Source organism: Tursiops truncatus, chromosome 10 (assembly GCF_011762595.2).
Source record: "Tursiops truncatus isolate mTurTru1 chromosome 10, mTurTru1.mat.Y, whole genome shotgun sequence".
Lineage (NCBI taxonomy): Eukaryota > Metazoa > Chordata > Mammalia > Artiodactyla > Delphinidae > Tursiops > Tursiops truncatus.
Window position 1 is genome coordinate 89,291,400 of NC_047043.1, and position 23,720 is coordinate 89,315,119.

The window sequence follows — 23,720 nt, forward strand, 5'->3', positions numbered from 1 at the left end:
GTGTAGACTTTTAGATGTCTCTTTTTCTTCCATTTCTCAGAGCTCCTTGGTAGTGATGATCACCCATTCTTTTTGTTGTCAGAGTGTGGCTCAAACCAAATGAACATGTTTTGAAGCTAAACAAACAGTCCATCCATTAAGTTAAGTTTCTTTGATGCTTTATTTTATTTTTTGTCCTGGCACATTGTGGTCAAAGTAACTGTGGCATTTGACACCCTGATTTGAATAAACAAGTACATATACACTCATGTATCTGTGTATACTCCCATTAGTGCATTGACTCAAATTAGAATAGTTTGAACAATATAGTATGAATATAAACAGCTTCGGGAAATAGTAAAGTTTAATACTGGGCTTAATAATATTGTCTGGGTGTTTGTAGAAATTTAGGTAGTAAACTGGCAATTCAGAGAGTGCTAGCCTAGAAAAACAGAAATTCTCAAACCAAGGTTATTTCCTTGAGATGAACTTCTCAGCGTTAGCACTGTTGACATTTTGGACTGGATAATTTTTTGTTCTGGGGACCTGTCGTGTTCAACATAGGATATTTTGCTGCATCCCTGGGCTCTATCCACTAGATGCCAGTAACACCCCCTCCACAAGTCATGACAATCAAAAATGTCTCTAGACACTGTCCATTGTCCTCTGGTAGGGAAAGGACAATATTGTGCTGAGTTGAGAAGCACTGTGTAGAGTATGGTGTAGAGTTCCAGGGCCTCAGTTTTGGCCTGGCTCAGAAAGCTTAAGTTTTTGGAACAGAAGATGGGGGCAGAGGAGAGGAATGATGGAGAAAATAGACAATGTATCTGTAGTATTTTTCTCCTAAGAGAGAGAGAGAGACACACATACACACACACACACACACAATGTACTTCACCAGATGTACGTATTCTCTGTGACATGAACTTTATCAGAACTTTCCCATTTTCTAGTCCAGAAGCATAAGACACTAACTTAAGTTGCGCCTTTCTCTATTTCGGCCAGGAGTGTGTTTTCTTCCAGATACTGTCTTTTGCCTTCAGTTTTAATTGTATAATTGACATTCCCTGGATTCAGTTTAGGCATAGTTGAATCCAGGGGTTCACGCTGTGCTCTCAGTAGGTGTCTCTCTGTGTGTCCCACCTCTGCTTCTCTCAGGCTGGTGCCAGGACAGAGGTAGGTGGCTCCTGAGAACCTCGAGCCTGCCCTCAAAAGTCCATAGATGAAACTCAGGGAAAAAAGTGTTTGGATCTGCTTGCGTCTTACGTGTTCTCTGGACCCAGGTGCTTTTCCAGGGGGATGAACCAGCCTGCGTTACCCAATCCCTACCCACTCCTCTCAGCCCACGCTCACTGATCCCCCAACCCTGAAAACAATCACAAAGAGTGATTCCCCTGCAAAACAGAGATCTTTAATTTACTCTGTAGGAGAGAAAATTAAGCTGAAATCGCTTTATGAAAACCTCCACCCCCCCCCCCCCCGAATTTTGCTCATACATGTTTTCTTATTCTTTCTTTTTTCTTCTTTTTTTTCTTTTTTTTTGCGGTACGCGGGCCTCTCACTGTTGTGGCCTCTCCCGTTGCGGAGCACAGGCTCCGGACGCACAGTCTCAGCGGCCATGGCTCACAGGCACAGCTGCTCCGCGGCATGTGGGATCCTCCCAGACCAGGGCACGAACCCGTGTCCCCTGCATCGGCAGGTGGACCCTCAACCACCGCGCCACCAGGGAAGCCCTTTATTCTTTCTTTTTATCTCTCTGTTTAAGTGAGGTGTTGCTTCTCTCTGCTTCCAAGGCATCCTCTTACAGTAGTTCTCAAAGTCTGATCCAGGGAACCCTGGTCAGGGTGATAACCAAGATTTTCGGGTGGCCGGTCAGATCCAAGCTATTTTTATTATAATACTAAGATGGTATTTACCTGTCACTCTCAGTCTTTCACAGGTGTACAGTAGAGTTTTTCAGAGGCTGCCTGGCATGTGATAACACGTAAATAATACTGAATGCAGAGACAAATAGGAGAATTCAGTTAATCTGCTATTGAGTCTGACATTAACACAATTTGTGAAAATGTACCAACATGCCACTCTTCTCACTATGTCTTCAGATAATATAGTTATTTTTCCATAAGACATGTTGTTTATGTTAGTGTGTAATATACTGATTATTAAAGGAATTACTACTTTTAGAAGTTTCCGTTTTAATTTCTAATATGGTAAGTATGATATACATAACCCATACAAATAAAAGCTCTTTGAGGTTCTCAGTAAATTTAAGAGTGTAACTTTTTAGGGTCTCAGTTGAATACCTGGGGTGTTCATCCAGTTTTTTCTACTCTGGCTTCTGGATCTTCAACATCTCCAGCCCTGGGAGAAAGATGGTATATGTTCATCTCAAGCTGCCCCAGTGTCTGTTCTCTGCCAGGCCTTGTGGAATCTTGCCCTTGGCATGTGCATTTTAGTTTTTAGCTGACAGCTCAAGATGTCAACAGATCCTTCTCTGTGCAGCTCCCTCCTTTTCATTACCTACCCTGGAAATTCTAAATTCCAAATAGCCCCAAAGTCCAGTCTCTACTTTACCCAGCGAGACCACATTTCCAGTGTGGGCATCACTTCCCTTTGCTGTGGTTGGGAAGGTGCCCACAGAAGTCATGTCAGGATGCATGAAGAGCTGATATCATGTGCTTCTTTTCTCTCAAAGATCAGCCTTGTGCCGTCTGTTGTCCAACACATGGAAACAGTTTCCTCAGTATTTTGTTCACTTTTATAGCAGTTTACAAGAGTAAAGTAAGTGTGGTGCTCATTACTCTGAACTGGCCAAAATTGGAAGCCTTTAATTGTTCCTGTATTTAGGTGTTTCTTTACAACAAGGGACTTACCAGTGGTCAGATGCATGCTGGATGATAGCCAAATACAGTTACTTGTCCTTTGGGGTCTTTAGGGAATCGGTTCTAGGACCTGTCCCAGATACCGAAATCTGTGGATGCTCAAGTCCCATAGTCAGCCTTCTATATCCACTAATTCCACATCCACAGTGATACAGGGCGAACTATATGTTTATTGAAAAAAAATCTGTATATTAAGTGGGCCAACACAGTTCAAACCTGTATTGTTCAAGGGTCAACTGTATATCCATATGAGGGTGGGAAAATAAGAGAACTTCTATTTATGTATTTTACATTATTTAAGATAGTGTTTAAATGTCATATATATAATTTAATAGTACAATCACATACTTTAGAGATAAAAATACATCATTAGAAGTATTATTTTTGTGTGTTTTTCCTAACAGAAGCATGCTATCAAAAAAACATGGAATTTCTCCTACAGTATTTGAACTTTTTTTTTTTTTAGAAAATTATAATATGGGTACAGAGTGAAAAGGTCAAATAATTGGGGATTAAGAAAACCATCAAGGAAATATACTTTAGCATATAGCAACTATGAGGGGAAATTGAGCCCTAACTTGGATAACCTTCTCAGTCTGAGAACTCATTCAGGTGACTTGGTCTCTTTCCAAGGACAGAACGAGGGAATAGGGTCTCACTTGAAGCAAGGATAGGAGTGACTGCCACTATCTTTGAATTAATACCATGTGCTGGGCGCTGAGCCGTTATTATGGCCTTTGTTTTACAAATGTAGAAATCGAAGCTAAGAGAGACTCCTTTGCCTCTGGTTATACAGGAGTAAACGAGATGGCTAGGTTTGAACCAGTGTTTCTCTAACTCAGAAGCCTGTTCTCTTACTAGTTCACTAAGCTTTCTTGGACCTGGACTATATATAAAGCTTTTATCTATCTACAAAAATGTAGGACACCAAGATAATTTTTTCAAATGGTTTCAACTGTAGCAGTGCCTACCCTTAGTTAAGTCATAACTGATTTATAGTGACCTGGGGAAATTTCAAGTTGGTATGATTTACACAATCCTTACAATCAAAGTGTGCATGTCTATGTGTGTAGAGTGCTAAGTTTCTTTTCAAGAAAGCTAAAGAAATTTGCCACTGACTAGGAAAATGTTTGCATTCTTCACACACTTGTGCATGGATTTCCAGATTCATGGCTATTTGCTTCAAAAGTAGACAGAGAATCAATCCTGGAAATTATTGTATGTGTAACTCAATTTAGTAAGTTGTAAAATATTACTTCTTTCATCCCCTTTGTGCTGTTTAGTTACTATTTCATTCTTCATGGTAATAACAAAATATTCGATGATATTGTAAATACATACTGAGCTTTAAGATTCACTTTAGAGTTCAGTAGCCCTTTGTTGAGATGACACTGCTCTTTTTGCATCAGCAAGTCTCTCCCTCTTTAAGGAAGAAAAACAAGTCATTCTTTGTACTTTACCTTTTGTTCTGGATGCCTTTCCCTTTCAAGATACGGTGTTGTGCAATTAATGCTTCTGTCTTTAAAAAGAACCATAACATAGATCTCTTTCTGGACCATGAACAGCAAGAGATATGGAAAAGAACACACATTCTCAAGTGTACTGGTGGGAAGTAGTACTCTTCCTTCAGAAACCCAGAATAAATCGATGTTCCTAGTGACAAGCAGGGTAATATTTGAAACCCTCCTTATTCTAGGCTCATAGATCTAATTATTCAAATAGAATTTCCCTTTTCAAGTATGAGTATTCCCCACATTTTGGACAGTTATGTACCAGGGTCATATTTCTTACCATAGCTGCATACCATCTCTACTATTGTCTACTTAACATTTTCTATAAATTTAATGGATTTTTAACTAATTGTGGATCTGAAGAATGCTTATATCAGTAATACGAATAGATGAAAACTTGGCATTAATGGAAAATAAACATACAAACAAATATATAAATATTTACACAAACATAAAATAAATACACATAGATTTACATTAAAATGTTCAGAAAATAAAAATAATGGTGTGTACCCCTAGAAGTCCTATGACCATATTTTTGAAAACTGAGATCCCCTATAATCCTTATTTATCAAGGTTCTGAAATTGGAGTTCAGAGCCCTTACCGTGGTTTCCATTATATACAAGCCGCTTATGGCTATGAACAAATTTTCTGCCTGGAGGGACCAGATTGTGAGACTCTCAGGCCTCCAAACTGTTTCCTTCACCCCACTCTCCATTATGTCATCCATCATGTATACTTGTGTGCCGTGTACTTGGTATGTGCTCAGGGAGTTGAGATCTCACACAGCAATCACACAGCACACTGAGGTCCATGCAGCTATGAGAACAGGGCAGTGCTGCGCAAACTCAAGGAAAGAGTGAATCTGGGAAAAGTTACTTAACACTCATAGAGCTTACGTTACTTCTCAGGTAAAATGGGATAATACACTCTGCCTATCGAGCTGTTTCTTTTTATTTAAAAAAAAAGAAAAAAAAAGGAGGTCATAGCCTTTACTGTGTATCAGGAGGGATTCTAAAAACTTTCTAAATATTTATATAATCATCATAGCAGCCTTATGAAGCAAATAGGAATAATACCTTTGTTTAATACACAAGGAGAGTAAGGCACAGAGAGTTTAAGTAATGTGCTGAAGGTCACTCAGCTAGACAGTGGAGATCTGAATTCTGAAAGCCCGATTCTGCACTCTCAACCATTATTCCATGCTGTATTTCATCTTAAAGTTTATGAAGTTATCCATGTGAAAATATTTGGACTCTAACATCTGTAGTTACTTTCTGCAATTTTTGCTTCATTTCATTTGTCTTCCATTTCTTGGACAGAAATATAGGTATTTTATTCCCCCTGTGGTGGTAAAACTGAGATAAGTAGCATGCACTTATAGGAAATATAAAATTCCAAGTGTCCAATATATTTTAATATCACATCACATAATGTGATGTGGTGGAATGTCAAGCATTGGAGTTATATATGACTTGGGAATGCAGAGTGACAAGTTGTCATTACAACTGTGCCAAATTTTTGTGATAATGGTGAACGCTTGCAAATTTCATTTTCTGGTTTTGCAGATTGCCAACCCATTGACTCTACCCCTATGGTTTCCCAAGGGGAAAGACAATGGGATTTAGCCAAACTGATAATTATTCTTAATGGAAATTTAAAGGGCTAAAAAGCCTGCATTTGGATATGGACTTCAATCATTTGAAGAGAATTATTTTCCATCTCTATTCCTAGGATGTTGAGGCTGATGAGGTAGTTTTTCACAGCACTGAATTGTAGATGTGGGTGCCTCATGAGATAAGTCATTCAAATTATGAGTTAAGTGATAATAGTAAGTGTCTGTATTTAAAGAAGACAGGAAACAGGGTCCTGTGCATCGTGGGAGGTCTGGCAATATCCATGTCATCCACCTCCTAGATGCCAGAGCAAACCACCCTCCCCCTCCCCCAATTATGATGATCAAAACTATCTCCATACTTTGCTGAAACATTGCCTCTGTTTGATAATCACTGATTTAGAGCAATAGAATTTCTGGCTCTTTTATGCTGTAAACTCCTAAAATCAGTAACACCTTTGCACATGTTTTAAGACTTTAGATGTTTTGAGGATCGTATCTTAGGGGCCAAAATGCCAAGCTTACAGTTCCAAACATATTACAATAAAATAATTATTAATATTATGTATTCTCTACTAGTATTATCTCATAAAAATAAATTTAGTTCACATCACTGGCAGAACTTTTGAGAAATTATGTATTCTCACCCCATTTTTAATATTTATGTAATTAATCTCTCCAAATCATATCTGACAAATATAAGTTGTTATATAATTACAGACTACTTTCGAACTCAATATTTTCTTTACTTTTCCCAGTAACTCTGAGGAGGCCTTTTTAAAAAACCCATTTTATTGATTAGTAAATGGAGACTCAAGAGTATTTCTTGTGAGTTAGGGAGACCGGAAAATACCACCGTTTCGAGTAATTTTTTTTTTTTTTTTTTTTTTTTTTTTGCGGTACGCGGGCCTCTCACTGTTGTGGCCTCTCCCGTCGCGGAGCACAGGCTCCGGACGCGCAGGCTCAGCGGCCATGGCTCACGGACCCAGCCGCTCCGCGGCATGTGGGATCTTCCCGGACTGGGGCACGAACCCGTGTGCCCTGCATTGGCAGGTGGACTCTCAACCACTGCGCCACCATGGAAGCCCATTCTGAGTAATTTTAGGTGAATAGAGTTTTCTTGCTGATTAGAACCCTCAAGTAAAGCTCTATCTTGTGTATGAACTTTTTTCCATCCTTGAGAGTAGTGCTAAAGACTCATGCCTGTGTCTTTTTCCTACTGTCCTAATTCTAAATCCACTTGCCACCATTCCCTTCTTCGATGTCACTGGTTGTTTGTCCTGGGACTTCCTGGAGGCTGGAACATATGTCTTTAGTCCCTCAGGTGAGCTGGCCTAATTATGTTTCATCAGGACAACTTGAGAAACTCAGAATCTCAAGTCCCTAACCTTACAACTGATAAGCCATATAAGCCATTCCCATTGCTCTTCACAGTCCCTTTTCTGTCTTAAATAGATTTATAGATCTCTAGGCCCTTAAGCATCTCCCAGCCCTGTTTGTCTTGTCGACAAGACCCTAGAAATTAGGCTTCCAGAAAATGGCTCTTCAAGCCAGACTCTTGAAGGTGATGGTGCCTGTGTAACGTTGATATGAAGCCTCCTACACTGTGTAATATTGTCATCTCAGGGAGAGCCACTCCTTGTTAGCTTAAGTTGTCAGCTTTATGTTTCGGTAAAATAAATGCACATTTTCCCTACAGTAATGACTTTTCTTCTCACTTTGTGAAAACTGCAAGTACCTTGTTATCGAGAGATAATCGTGTTTTAGCAGTGCCACTTACTGTGCCCAGTGAAAGTCCCAAGGATGTGATTATCTCTTAATAACTCTAAAACCTGTTATGTATCATGTTGTATTGTTGTTTACATGGAGTGTGTGTGTGGGAACCCATTAGTGATCTCTGTGGTCGATATTATATGTCATGATAATGACAAAAGAATCAAATGACCATTTGTTTGCTTCTGGTTAGACAGCACGATTAGAAGTGCATCCCACTTCCCACTGGAAAATGCATTTAAATGTAATCTCTTTCTTAGTATTAGTTTTATAACCCGGATATTAGTACTAAATTTTGTCAAGCCAAACTAATGGAAATTCTGGAAATAAACATGGGTAATTTAATGTCTACATGACCTTTACCTCTCACAGAAAGGTCAGGCTGGGTTTTAAGTACCTGAGAAGGAAGTAAACACCCATGAGAAATACCTGCTGATTCAGTGATGGAAAATGCCATCGATAACTGAAGTAAAATAGAATATGTGTAAGGAGAAACACCTTAAACGTAATGGCCTTTGAGAATATGGACAGCCATTGAACGGCATCTCTTTCACCTCATGCTATCTTTTCATGTTCAAACAAAGCAGTAAAAACAGACATCATTTACTGAATACCTGCTGTATGCCTGATAGCTTTCATACGTTCTATCGTTTTATCTTCACAAGAACCTTGCAAGGTAGTTAATGTTCCTCATTTACAACTGAGGAAACGGAAACGGACATGGTAGGGGTTAAATGACTTGCATGAGTTCACATAGCAGGAAAGTGGTGAAGCTTCGATTCTGACCTGAGAGCCCATGTGTTTGTTTTCCACTGATTATGTAAAGGCATACTGCACAGGAGGCTTCAGTGCAATCATAGACTTGTAACTGCCGTGATCATATACATGTTTATTATTAGATACATACCTGTCTGAGCCCAGTGAAGGTGAAAGAGCCCACTGAGTGGAAAGATTCTTGTTTCTCCCTTCTAATTTTACATCCTACATCTGTGAGAACTGAAACAATTAGAGATGTCTCTTCGGGTTTTTTTGAACATTTTCATGAGTCTTATTTTCATTCCTTTACCTGTCACTTGGGAAGGATTGTTTTGTCCTGAATAAATTACCAACACACCATTTAGTTCTGAAGTATTGGGAAAGGTATAGATCAGGACATTTTGTTCTCTAGAGTAAAATGATCCTTTTTGACCCAGGCTTTACCAGCTGCTGCCTCTTTAGAGTTGCTTTTTGCCAGGAAGGTCTATGGTCATTCATGGATTTCTGGTTCTTTTGTATTGTGATATAGCCAGTGCATTTGTGTTGATACCAGCTCATTTGTTCAGAACTCTGATTTGTCCAATCTTTCTTTTAGCCGAGGGAGATTCATCCATTTATTAATTTGTTCGTGTATTAATGCCCTCTCTATTCTCACATGTGCTTTTTTATAATAAAAACCATCATTAAAATTTAAAAATAACTTAAAATTATTACAACAGCAGCTAAATGACATGGATGGTAATATTGGAAAATACAAATTTTCAGTGATTTTAAAAATTAAATATTTTGTGCATATTATGAGCTGGACACTGTACATAGATTATCTCATTCTGCCCTTATAAAAACAGTGTAAGGTGGGAATATAATTATTATGCTCATTTTATGCATAAGGAAGCTGAACTTAAAGAAGATGAATGGAATGAAAATGTTTCCTCATGTTCTTGTCCAGGGAGAGGCTATTATACAATCAGTGCATAGACGCATGGTTTCTTTGCTTGTGTAAAGCAGCACAAAGGTGGTATGGAATAATTCCTGTATTTTTACCCCATTTCAAGGAATGGACTTGGATGTCTGTCTACCTGATTTATCTCTGTGTATGCTGGCACATCTGAAGGGAAGTTTTAACTAAGTCACTTTACCCCTGATAAGAATATGGCTAGTCAACTTTTCTTCCAATATGGACTGAAAAAACATTTCCTAATTATTAAATCAAAAACTTCTCAATATCTACCTAGGCATCAATAGAAATATCTTTTTAAGACCAGCCATGAAAATACACTATGGAAATTGAACTTAGTTTTAGTTGCATCCCTTACTATAACTTAGTTTTTAAGTTGGATTCATTCATTCAGTCAGCACACATTTAAAGAGCACATGTTTTAGACCAGGTTGTACTAGGCTCTGCAGCTGCAATTTGAAGAAGGCGACAAATTAAGACAGGTAACTGTTTCCCCACAATAAATGATGTGTGTTTGTGTGTGGTTTGGGTGATAAATATATTGTGATTGTTGTTATGCTGAATATAACAGGAGCACGAGATCCAGTTTGGAAATACTATGGTTTTGTTAAAAGGGTTATTTCAAAAATATTAAGCTATTACTCTGTTACATTTATTTAAATGATTTTTGTTTGTTTTTTTGGGGGGTGGTAGAGTAGTAAATTTATGATGACAGCAAACCCTATGATGTAAGGGACCTTGTTGTGTTTCTTCTCCTAGTAATATTTTTGATTAAATGAATAAATGCAAACGTAAAAACTCTTGGCCTATAATAGTAAAGAATAGCTGACTATGATTCATATTCAGGAGCCAGGAAAATTTGTGTATGGGGATTTCCTTGTAAATAAATGGATAGCATGATGGACTGATTTTTGTTTGTTTCTATCTATTTTTCACCTGTATGTTACCCTTAGTTTCTTTAGACACAAAGATGAGACTTGATATTATTCATGGAAAGCTTGCCTTCAGTGGGCTTATTTCTTGACAAGCAATTGTTTAGTTAAGATGCAGAAACCTGCTCTAGCTGACAGAAATAGAAGCGCTATTGAAACCACATGCCAGGCAAAACAATGGCCCTCTCAGAACAGAAAACTAGATAAAACCTGACCTCATGCGGACATGACTTGAAAGGTGGAGAGATGTGGCTACTTCTCACCTCTTTTACCTTATTTTCATTCCCTTATTTCTCTTGGGGATGAGGAATAAGGGTATATGTTATCTCAACTCTCTCTTTTCTCAGAATATTTGATTAATTCCCCCATTCTCTCCACAGACTGGCTTCTTTGCCAGTTATTCCACCTTTACGTGCTTGGACCTCTTGTTGCGATTCAATGTCTCTGAGAGACTCTTACCGGCTTAATATGGGTTGAGTGTTCATGAGTGGTTCAAAGCTGTAGCCAATTAGGGTGAATCACATAGTGCGTGTGGCTTTCCTTTTTAGGAACTATGGGTAGGGCAAGTTCTTTTAGAAACAGACGTCCGTTCAGAGGCCTTCATGGGTAAATCTCAGATATTCCTCCTTACTTTTCCAACCTTCCCATCCTGCTTTCCATTCTCTGTGGCATCATTCTTTGCTTGGTGGCACCTAACAAATCTGATAAAGGTATTCATGATGTTAGCCCATCCAACAGGTAAATTCTTTTGACTATGTTTCCGTCAGGAAGCAATTCCTAAAATCAAAGGGGGGGGATTAGTGCTAAGTGTTCTAGACAATGGGGAAATTCTTTGAAGTATGTACTCATTTGTCATGAGACTATTCATAATGGATGAGAAACTCTTAACATTAATATCAAGTTACTGGTTACCATATGCCAAGTAGTAGACTGAATACTAATTGCATTATGTTACTCACTTTTCAGTTGTTTTTTGAGGCTGAATAACATTATCCTCCCCATCTTATAGGTGAAATCGAGGCTTCCCATGGGTAGTAAATAATTGAACCAATATCCCGTCCCAGGCAGCTTTCTCAGAGATTGTGCTTTTAAACAAGTGGAACATAATTATACTTTAATGAATAAAGTTACAGTCTGTTTTCATTTCAAGTCTGTGTCATTCCAGTGGATAAATGTAATCCTTACTTTCATTCTGTGAGGAAAAAATAAAAAAAAAATATATATATATATATGTATATGTATATGCCAAGATTGTAGTAATAATTGAAAAGAAAGAACGAAACCTTGACCAAAGTTTTTTCATTTTTGTTTTTAGGATAATTCTCAGTTTAGCTGTTGTTTCTGATACGTAAGCTGGAGTTGCAAATGGTGCCAACAGCTATAAACAGAGCTTTACCTTCTTACCAGTGGGTATCCTTAGTGTAAGAAAATAGTCAGGCTTTGAGGCACATACACATATATACGGCTGGTGACCAACCATATTAAAATAAAACAAATAGTGATATAGTTATGATTCATGGTGAAGTTGATAGCATTTTTTTCTATTTCATAGGAAGCACCTCCTTAGATTTGTTAGAATAATTTGTGGCACTTTATTTTTGGAGAATATGTAAGAAAGGAAAGAAAAATAATTACATTCTTAATATATGAACAATATAAAGAACACATGTTTGGTTCTTACCTTCCAGACATTATTGATACTAACCTGAAAGTAAAGGTAGTTAGGTACTTAATAAAGTGATGAACTATTATGGTACCCAGCAGGGGATAGCATAAGATTAAGAAGTGATAAGGTATTTATGGCTAGTCAAGAAAATACTATATTTCTATCCCAGTCAAATATGCTATGTTTCAATGTAAATTAGATGAGAATATTATAGTTAAATATATTTTTGAGTGGCTAATTTATATATATATATATATATCTACATAAAATGATATTTTCAGTTATAAATATTTTCAGTTATAAAATATTAAAAGACAATCATTTTACTCAGAAGTAAGGTTAACCATAGTAGAAGCTTGGTTAGCAGTTACACACATATACATAAACATGAAGCTACGAGTATATACATTTACTCTTAGTAATATCATGTATATATTTTCCTTAGAAAAAGTATTACTTCAAGGAAGAGTACTCCCAGGTAGAAAATTATTTTGCAATTAACTTGGTGGATTTAAGAGAAGATATAATGCCATATTTATTGGAAGAGTTTTTTTGTTTTTGTTACCTTCATTTTACATATTTATAAAACTAACAAAAACAATAGGATGCCTTCCAGTTCATTGCTTACCTTTTCGTTATTTAAATCAGTTTGTAACATATTTTGTTAGGAAATGGTTGCTCTTCGTGAATTTGAATCCCATAGAATGTCACAGGCTCCAAGAGCTAGTAAACTAACAAAGAAGGGATAGAGTGGTGAACTGACTTGTCAGTAGTCACATGGCAAGTCACATAGCTAGTTTGATTTGGTTTGTTCATTTACTTTGTTTCTCTTGTTTATTAGTTTTTTATATCCTATATATAAAGTATGAGAGAAGTCATACAGTATTTGTCTTCCTCCCTCTAACTCATTTCACTTAGCATAGTACCCTCCAGGTCCATCCATGTTATTGCAGGTGTCAAGATTTCATCTTTTGTAATGGCTGAGTAGTATTTCATTGTATGTGAATCTTTTTTTATCCATTTATCTGTTCATGGGCACTTAAGTTGTTTGCATATCTTGGCCATTTAAAATAATGCCGCAATGAACATAGGGGCGCATGTGTCTTTTTAAGTTGGTTACCAGATGGGAAGGGGGACATGGGGAGGGCAAAATGGTTAAAGGGTGACAGATGGAAAATAAACTTTTGTTGGTGAGCACACTTTTTTGGTAGGGTATACAAAAGTAGAAATATAATGTACATATGAAACATATAATGTTAATAATTAAGGTTACTTCAATAAAAATAAATTTAAAAATTTAAAAAATACATGAGGTAAAAAAAAAAAAAAAAAAAAAATAACCCGGAAAGTGCACACAGCTAGTGAGACACAAAGCAAAGAAAAAAACCCAACCTCCTAATCTAGGCTCCTAATCTAGGCGATTTTACCAAGCTGGAAATCCACACCAACTGTATTTAATTTTTATTTCCTTCTAGTTTAAGTTTAGAATGGGAATAATTAAGCATCAGCTATGTATAAGAATATTGATCCTTGAAAAATGTATTTATTTGTATATTTTTTGTTTTTTTTATTCTAGGAATTGTTGACATATAGTAACTCCACAGCATGTGGCCCCAGGAACTACCCTAAATGGTAAGCTTCCCACAGGGAAGATTTTTTCTTACATTCATTTCACCTTTGATTAGCATCCTTAGTTACTATGGAAACATTGAGATCCTTTCCTTAGAGAGTGATAGCATGAGATCATTTTTGATGTTTTTCTTAGGGTTGAAGTTAATGAAGGTAGTGAAGTCATATAAATTTAAGCCTTGAAAATAGGAAGTTGAGACCTTTCTGGGTCCTTTCTGGAGAAGATACTTGAGGCAGATTTTTGGTGGTTCAGATGAATTTGATAATTCAAAAACTTCAGAATTTGGCGTCATGGAGAGAGTCCTGGGAATAAAATGAAGGTTGTTGCATTTTTGCCCATGGTTTACAGATAAGACATTTTCAGTCAAATCTTCAAAATACTAAGTTAACTAGATCCTAAAATTGAAGTCTTTTAGGGGTAAAACATGACTGTTGTAACTTACTGTCTATAGTGCACGCAGTTTTTTTCTTTTATGAAACATACAGGTCTAAAAAAATACAACTGTTACTGTTTTAGTTTCCTAAGACTCCTGTAACAAAGTACCATGAACTGGGTGAGTTAAAACTATGGAAATATATTTTCTCATGTTGAGTAGGGAAGAAGTCTGAAATCAAAGGGTAGGCTGGGCTGTGGTTTCTCTGAGAGCTCTATAGGAGAAATCCTTCCTTGCTTCTTCCATCTTCTGGAAGTTGCCAACAATTTTTCGTGTTCCCTGGGTTGTAGTTGCATCACTCAAATAAATCTCTGTCTTCACATGGCCTCCTCCCCTGTGTGTGTCTGTGTCCAAATTTCCCTCTTCTTGTAAGGACACCAGTCCTTACATCAAGGCCCACCCTAGTCCAATATGACCTCATCTTAACTTGATTATATCTGCGAAGACCCTTTTTCCAAATAAGGTCACATTCACTGTTATGGGGTTTAGGATTTCAGCATATGTTTTTGGGGGACATAGTTCATCCATAATAGTACCTGGCCCTTAAAAGAAACAAGAGTGATCGTGAAGTTAACTATGGTTAATTAGACATAAATGGGGACAAATACTAACCTGGAGGGTGGTGGTAGAGGAAGATCTCATTGCATTGTTATACACAAAATAAAATGCTCACTTACTTTAAAAGATGCAATAATTATCTCCAGATGGCCCAGTTGTCTCCCAAACAATATAATCAAAATATTCAGCCATTCACCATAAGGGTTGATGGCAATGCGTAAATATCAGTGCATGCTTTTGACTCTCAGGGAATTTTCTTAACACCCTCTATTGAAAAAACATGTAGAAAAAATTTTATTTCACTTGATTTCTCAGATGATTTTCATAAGCCAAGTTGGAGTAAGGTATCCTTTGACAATTAGCTATTAATCCATAAAAAAACACCCAAAAATTCTGTGGCTAAAAACAGTAACCATTTATTATTTCTCACAAGTCTGTCAGGTCAGCTGCTTAGGTCTTCTGGTACGAAACAAGACTCCCCCAGTCTTGCTGGGTGCGTTTGTGTGTCCTGGATCAGTCTGTAGGTTAGTTGGGGGAGACTTGCTCTCTATGGTCGCCAATCCTCCAGTAGGAGCCAGGCTTCTTCTCATGGTGCTGGCTTTATTCCAAGATATTCTGAGTGTTTTCAAACTTGCTGTGAACTTCTGTCTTTACCTCCTCAGACTTGTTAAGCTATAATCCATCCCACACAAGGCAATAGGATTGATCTTCTTAAGTCACAATTCTAAAGCTAATCCAACTACCAAAACCACCTGTAAATCTGCCACTGTTCCCTATTTTCCTTGGTTCAATTCCAGCCATTTAACATGGTTTCAAAAGATTCTACATTATTAGGCTCTTGCTTACCTCTCTACCTTTCTTTCTTTCTTTCCCCCACCCCACGCTTTCCAAAATAGGTTCTGAATTTCTTTAAATTGTTAAAATATGCCATCTTTTCTCTTGCTTTTGCTCATTCTGTCCCTTCTTCCAGGAATAGTCGATTTTCCTCCTCCTGCTTACTTCTCCTATCTTTGTGTGATCAACTCCTTCTTCCAGGAAGGCTTCTATGTTTTCCTTTGCCTGAATTAGGCTTCCCTCTGCTGCTAACATTGATGTAAACAATATGATAATCACAGCGTACTGTAATTACTTGCCTGATTATCTTACTCTCCCACCGTAGACTCTGAAGCCAGTGATTACATCTTCTTGTACAGTATGGTATTCCTAGAACCTAGCAGTACATGCAGAAAGAATGTCATTAGTAATTATTAATGGAAAGAATGAAGGATTCTTTTCTGGACATCTTTTCTCCTCCAGTTCTTCTGTCTTTAAAGGTTTAATTTGTTGGACATTTTTGGAATTAATATTGAAAGGCAGGAGGTCACCTTCACTCAAATTTTCCTGATCCTCCTTTGGCCCCATCTTAAGGAGGGCTCTGACACCCTCCGGTGCCCTGGCTTTTTTGTTTTCTGGAAAAGCAGTAGCCTGTGGAACAGAACAGCCGCAAAACAGGGTTATTTTGGTTCACGCGTTTGCTCTTTTCTTCTTTTGATTTGAAAAAGAAAAAGTTTAATTTGTTGCTAACCCTTGAAAATTAGATTTCACATGAAATGATGGTTTCTAGATTCTCTTAGAAGGAATCAGATTATCTTTCTACCCTGAGCCTGCATTCTCGGATGCCAGCGGGCTTACCTGAGCAGCAGGTGCCTTCCTCTACCTTCAGTTCATCATGCCCCATCATTTACTACCTATATGGCCCTGGCAGGCACTTGAGTCCAATGTCCTCACCTACACAGACACCTGAATTGATGGTACGTGGTAGCTTAACTTGGCTTCTAAGAGTTTGTCTCTCATGAACGAAAGATCGTAGGTTCGGTGTCTGGATGAGCCATTTAGTTCTTGCTGACATATATCTATCAACTATGTGAAAGTAATTTTGGCTTCGTGTTCAGAAGTCTGTGCTTAATCTCCTTCTCAAATGCTTGAACAGATAAACTAATCTATCCAAGACTCTTTCTTCCCATCTGTAAAATGGAGAAATAGAGACTGTGATACTGTGTATGGACTTGTATCATGTAAAGTTGCTTTGTAAAAACCACAAAATTCCACCTAACCTATACACACAGAGAAAAAGGAAGAAGATTGTTAGTTCTTTTTTTCTGGATTGGTACAAAGAATTTTCATCTTTTGTTAGGTGATGTTAATTAAAATAGATAAGGGAAATTAAGTATCCATACATACTACAACGTGGATGAACCTTGAAAATGTTATGCTAGGTAAATAAGCCAGACACAACAGGCTACGTACTGTATGATTCCATGTATATGAAATGTCCAGAATAGGAAAAACGATAGGCACAGAAAGCATTTTAGTGGTTTCCAGGAACTAAGGGCAGAGAATAATGTGAAGTGGCTGCTAATGGGCCCACAGGGTCCTTTTTGGGGTGATGAATATGTTCTGGAATCAGATAGTGGTGGTGGTTACAAGATCTTGTGAATATACTAAAAAACACTGAATTGTGCAGTGAATGGTGAATTTTATGGTACATGAATTATATCTCAATAAAGTAATAGAATATGAAATTCATGTTTTAGGATGACAAAATTTCTGTTTCAGATATGGCGACTAGGGAGTGTAACAAAATAAGCAGGTTCCTTGGGTTGTCACTCAAATCAATATACAGTGTCTTCCTAAAAGTCCTGCTGTGTCCTCCAAAGCCAAAGACCATGTCACATTTCTAATTGTAAGAATTCATCATTTAATACAATGGTTATGAATGATGGGGTCAGACAGAGATGGGTTCATTTTTAAAATTTATCAATTACGACTTCTCTAAGCCACACATTCTTCAAATGATAAAGGTACTAATAGCCGTTTTGTTGGGTTACTGTAAGAGTTAGGAAGAACAAATGTCAAGTTTTTACCATGGTGCCAGTTACAAAACAGCTCCTCTATAATTTATATCTATATACACACATATATATATATAGATATTTAAATATATATATATATTTGAATTGAAGTACAGTTGATTTATAATATTGTGTAATTGATGTATTTTAATTAGTGTTATTTGCTTGTAAGTATTAGGCTATAGATTTTTTGGCGACTCAACTAGATTTTTGGTGACTCAACTGTTCCAAAGTTGGCTTTTTTGGGGGGGGGGGGGCGGCGGGCATCTGGGCCAGAAAGAAAAGAACAGCTAGAATATCTGCTAGTGCTTAATGAATTTAATCAGCCCCGCACGGACTTTTGATATAGCAGGGAAATATTTAACAGAGAAACATGATTTTTATGCTTCCTGTGCTCCTCTTGGTAGTCGGCAGATCCTTCCCTGGCAGAGGTAACATTACCTGTGCTGAGAGAGGAGCATACCGTGAAGGTGATGTTAGAACTAAGAACACATCCCTGTGGCCTTATATTAAAATCCGTCTGTGCATGTGCTTCTGAATGCAAGTCAGGCTGTTGCCAATAAGAAAATAAACTGCTGCCTTAAAATGTATGATTCAATTGTCCATCATTTTTATTATTTATGATTTTTTCCCTTTAGAACACGGTAGAGATGCTTTTACCTTTGGCTTTGGCTTTGGAAATTGAAATTAAAATCATACTGTGGGAATATAGAAGATAATTGAGTTATTCAGTGAAGTATACTATAAATTGTAACATTAAGCAGAATTGTTTAATCTTCATTATGAAAAAAATGACTGTATGAATTGTTCCATTTGATCCAGTGGCTGATTTATGCTTTCCCTTATGGATAATGGAAAGGATTATGCTATGGTGAGTGGTCAGAATAGCCTGAGACCGCATCATTTGTTCTCGGAGCAAGTATGTACACCAGCATCTTCCTTAGGACCTGGCAATATGGTGACAAAATAGACATGTAGCCTCGAATTCTGGGTTTGATACCTAATAGGCGTGGCAGGTAATAAACAAGTAAAAAAGTACTAATTGTGTTAGGTGCTATGAGGAAAGGAAGAGGATACAACAATAAAGAAGCACAGCTGATAGCTCTGCATCAAGACTAGCTTGTTATGTGACCCTGGGTAGGCTGCTTCTCACCAAAGGGCATCAGACTTCTTTTCACATAATGAATTGACCCTTTGATATTAGGGTATGATCCTCTTTCTGTTCAGAGTAATGCTTTTTGACATCATATTTATTTCATATCATGTTCAGATTACTATTCCTCCCTTATTTAAGTTGATTTTTGCCAGGGGTTCCTTTTCTACTTTGTTTTCAGTCCTTATATGTCGTTTTAGGTGTGTCTCCTTTTAGTAGCATATAGCTGTATTTTTTCCATCTAATATTTTTTTCTCATTTATCAAGAGAGTTGAAAAGTTCACATTTATTTTGAATCTTGAACTATTTTTACATTCTTCCTACCACCTTATTTTGTGTTGGCATATTTTGTGTGAGTTTTTTTTTTGTTTCTGCATATTTCTTCTTTGCTGTATTCTAATAGACCAACTGATTTTTCTTTTATTCTACTGTTCCTTCCCATTATTTCAGATTTCTTACTCTATCGGTAGGAGGCTCCCTTAATTTTAAACTTAACAATGCCAAATTTAACAATATTCTCAAATAAAACCTAAAATTCTCTAACTCTAATTGTACCACTCAAAGTTCCAAGTTTTTGCTGTACACATAGTATTTTAGTTCAACTTGATTTTTCTCTCAGTTAGTGATTCTAATTGTTATATTTAGTATAGTTAAGCCTTCATTTACATAGATTTCCCTATATATTTACCTATTTATTTTTTCATCATTGTTTCCAGCATCCTGCTCTTTTGTGTTCAAGTTCCTTTTACTTAACACACCCACAAAAGATTTCTTTTAGCAAGTTCTTTTAGTGGTAAATTCTCTGTTTATCATTAAATGTCATTCTTTTACCATTATTTTTGAGTAATATTAAACTAGGTTGGGAATTCCTAGTTGACAAATTTTTCCCCTCAGTACTTTGAAAATATTGTTCTATTGTTTTCTGCTCTTTATTTACTGCAGATTTTGAAGTCGTCTGTTAGTCAAATTGATAATCTTGTATATGTGATCTTTTTCTTTCTGTTTCCTTTTAAGATTTTCTCTGTTTGGAGTTCTGAAGTTTCATAGTGATTTGTCCAATTATGCATTTATTTTTAGTTTTTCTCATGTGATGTCTTACTTTCAATCTGAAGGCATGTTCTTTTTTTCAATTTTGGAAAATTCTCATTCATCATTTATTTGAATATTGACACTCTTAACATTTTGTTTTCTATTGTCCTTTTCTACATATCTAAGTAGACATATTTTGGACCATTTATTTCTCCTATCTATAATGCCTAGCTATCCTTTTAAATGTTCTATTTCTTTGCATCTCCATTTTACTTTTTGAGAAAATCCCTCAGATTCCTCCTCCAAGTTTTAAACCCTTTCTTCATCATTGTCTACTCTGTTATTTAACATTTTATATCAGTCAAAATAGCAAGTTGATGCTGCACTAGCAAACAACTCTCAAGTCCTATGGGCTGAAGCAGCAGAAGTTTATTTCTCCCTCAGGTTACATACCCAGTGCAAGTTAACATGGGGGCTCTGCTCATTTTATTTACTCAGGGACCCATGTTGATTTAGTCATTGTCAGGAAATGATTCCATAAATGCTGAGGCAACATACAGAGAACCTGTGGGATCATGAGCTAAGCCTGAAAGCTTTTTCCCAGGATGGACACATGTCACTTTTGTTTACATTTCATTGGCAAAAGAAGTCACAAGGCCATGGATGACTACAAAGAGGGTAACATTTGCTTGGAAATAAAGGGCAATACTTGTGAAAAGCATTTAATTGCAATACCAAATGTCTGTTGGCTTTTAAATTTTCAATTATTTTTTTTTTCCTTGAACTTCTATTTGGTTTATCTCATTTATCTTCTGTGTATCTTTTATAATGTTCTGCTGTTTTATTATGGGTTCAATTCCTTTTTATCACTTTCCAAACTCTTATTTTCTATTCATGTTCATGATCTTTTATTATTCCTAGTGCTTACATTGCATTTTTTTTTTTTTTTTACTGTGCTAGCAGATTCATTTTTGTGATAGCTTTTTCTTTCTCGCATATATTTTGTCATTTTGTATTGTGAACTCACATTAGGTATGTTTTTTTTCTGTGGGAATGCTGTGGACCCTGTGTTGTGAAAACTTACCCCTGAACTAGTTTTGCTTTTGCTTTTACCAAGGTCCTGGGATGTAAAGTGTCCCAGACCAGTGTTAATTTCCTACACCTCATGAGTAGTATACATTTAGATCATATACTTAAGCTTGGCAAAGGCTTGGAGTTTCATTTTCTTCCAGGGGGCACATTGAACCTGGTGCAGACAGCAAAATTCCAGACTGTGTCTTGCGGTGGCTTGAGATCACATAAATGGCTCTCAGCAGTGACTTTGTCTCCAAAGAGCGTCCCATCTGGTACCTGCCTCTCGGGCAGATGCTTCAAGATTAGTAAGTGGGTTCCTTTCACCTACCGCCGAAGCACTTTTCAATCCAGTGTTTTTGTGCTGGTTTTCGTGTTGAGTGATTCTGCACACGAGCCTTTTGTAAAGCAGGTTTTCTGTTCCCTGCAGCTTTTTAGTTTTCGTGAGCATATGCCCCTTTGGTTTTAAAACCCAGAGGTTTTGGGGACTCGTCTCTGTTGTGCAGGATCTAGCCATTGGGGTGTTTGATGTGGAGCTCGAATCTCTCACTCTCCAAGGAAAATAACCCCACCTTTGTAATCCCTCCTGTCTGTGGATTGCTGTGGCTGGCATGTGAGTTTTTCCTTGGTGAGCCCATATGGCTTCCTCTTCTACCTGTCTCAGTGCTGTCCTTTTACCTTTTGTTGTGGAGACGCTCTTCATCTAGCTTTCAGGTCTCTTTCTGAGGGAATTACTCCATTTGTAGCTGGTGATTCCTTGTGTCTGTGGAAGAAGGTTAGTTTAGGATCTTCCTATGCCACCATCTTGAACTCTCTAGATGGTAAAATACTTTGCCTGTAATAAGTTAATGGAAACTCCTCTCCCACTCCCTTTCCCAATAGCTGGAAATGGATTAAACAATAGAAAATGGAAACCCTGAATCTTCTATTGAATTTTCTTTTATACAGGATTAGCAGTCAAGAAGCACTAAGTGAAACAAGGTAAAAAACATACAGGCAACTGCTGATGGGAGTTTTAGAAGGCAGGGAAGAAGTGGCTGCCCTGGTGTTAAGTGCTCATATTATACAGTAACCAGGGATAAGCCCCATCCTTGCTATAATTTGAGTCAGATCAGAACTGAACATTCAAAGCAAACTGCTGAATACAAAAGAAATCTTTGGGTTGTCTGCTGAGTATGCAGCCCTTTCGCTTAGAAATATCCAAGTGCCACAGCACAGGCTGAAAGGATGTCCGGGTGTCTCCTTGTACCACAAACTGATAGGAGCAGGAGATTTTTCTCTTTGAGGACTTTGATGAGGACACAGAGACTAGATGAGACCTGAGCAAGGGAACCAGTGGGTCATGCTAATCTTGGGCTATTTAAACTGACTATGACTACATACTAACACAGAAAGAAGGATGTGAAAAGAGAAAACAACATGGCAGAGAGAGAGAGAGAGAGAGAGAGCGAGCTGAGTGACCACATGGTCCCAGAAATAGAGAAAGGGTAGCACCTTTGCACCTGCCCTGTTGGTTGTGATTTTGGTCTAGCTGTACTTTGTAGCAGTAGGTTTTCCGAGATTCCTTGTATTCTTCCAGTAAACTTTTTGCTTGGTCTGCTTTAAGGGGTTCTCTTCTTTCTTAAAACTGAGATTTCTTGGCCTGGACATTGACCACATGAGCCCTATGACAACAAATGGATACTGTCTCTTTTTAAAAACCAAGACTCCTTGAAATCAACATCGTAGTTTTAAGTCATTGACTGAATAACTGGGAGATATTAGGCAAAACTTCTCTAATTCTTTTTATTTCTGTATTCCTACCATTACACATAGATAAAATTCCAGTATGATGGAATTCCAGACTCACAGGTTAGAAGTTAGGACAAATGCTAAAGCTACTTGAGAAACGGACAAACTGTGCATAATTCAAGGATGTTGCTAAGCAGATGCTAGTTTGAGGGCATTAAGATCAGTGCTGGCACCTTTAAATAGCTAATACACCTTTCTTCCGAGGCGGCCCAACTACTGACACAGTATGGTTTATCCACTGGGCGGCTGTGACTCACTTATTCTCCCAATTCCCCTATGTAATCTGACACAGTGTATCCCCAAGACACTTCCTGCTGCTAATGCTTCTGTTTCTATCTTGGAGCCTTTTAATTTGTATTATCCCCAAATGGCTTACGTCTGCTTGTCAAGTGGGGTTCTCACCTCACTTGGAACTCCTGGCTCTTTGATAAGGAATAGCAGGCTGGCAAGAGGAACTGGCATGCCACAGAAACCGTGTAAGCAATCAACAGCTTCTTTACAGCCAAGTGTGATCTGTCTGCAGCGCTGCGCAAAAGCAGCTCAGCACAACTGTCTCCTCCTCATGGCAGATTCTCATACACAAAGTTCCGGTTAGTATTTTACCACCGTGTGGAAGGTAAGAGTTTGGGTGCAACAAACTGCTCTGACATCACCCTGGTGGCTGCCTTTCTTCAATCCTATGCGCGTAACTCCTTAATTCGCACTTGAAGTTCAAGAACGTTCAGTACCTGTTACCTGCAGACCTATGAACAGTGATTATGAATCTTGGTCCTGGAATCAAGAAGGATCTGAGTTTGAATCCCAATTCTGCCACAGATTTACTGTAAAATATTGGGAAACTTATTTAACCTCTCCAAACTTAAGATTATTTATTTTAAAAAATGAAGAAAATGTTAGAACCTACTTTTGGGTTAGATTTTTAAATTTTGAAGATGAAAATGTGTTCATAAAGATTAGGAAAGTGCCTGGCACATCATATGTGCTCAAAATCGATTAGCCGTTATCATCATCATCAAGTGAGGACCCTGTGTTCTCCCATTTCTGTTGAGCACAACTAAATGTCATTCAGTTCTTTAGGGGAAGTAAGATCA

The 23,720-nt window shown here is 37.5% G+C and overlaps 1 protein-coding gene across 1 annotated transcript in view; it reads left to right on the top strand.

The window, feature by feature from the left end:
- Positions 1 to 23,720, top strand: part of CNTN4 (contactin 4) — an 817,087-nt gene that overhangs the window by 87,310 nt on the left and 706,057 nt on the right. Inside the window, exon 3 of the mRNA XM_019947613.3 lies at positions 13,650 to 13,705. The gene's annotated coding sequence lies outside the window, so the exon portion shown is untranslated. The remainder of the gene's footprint in view (positions 1 to 13,649; positions 13,706 to 23,720) is intronic.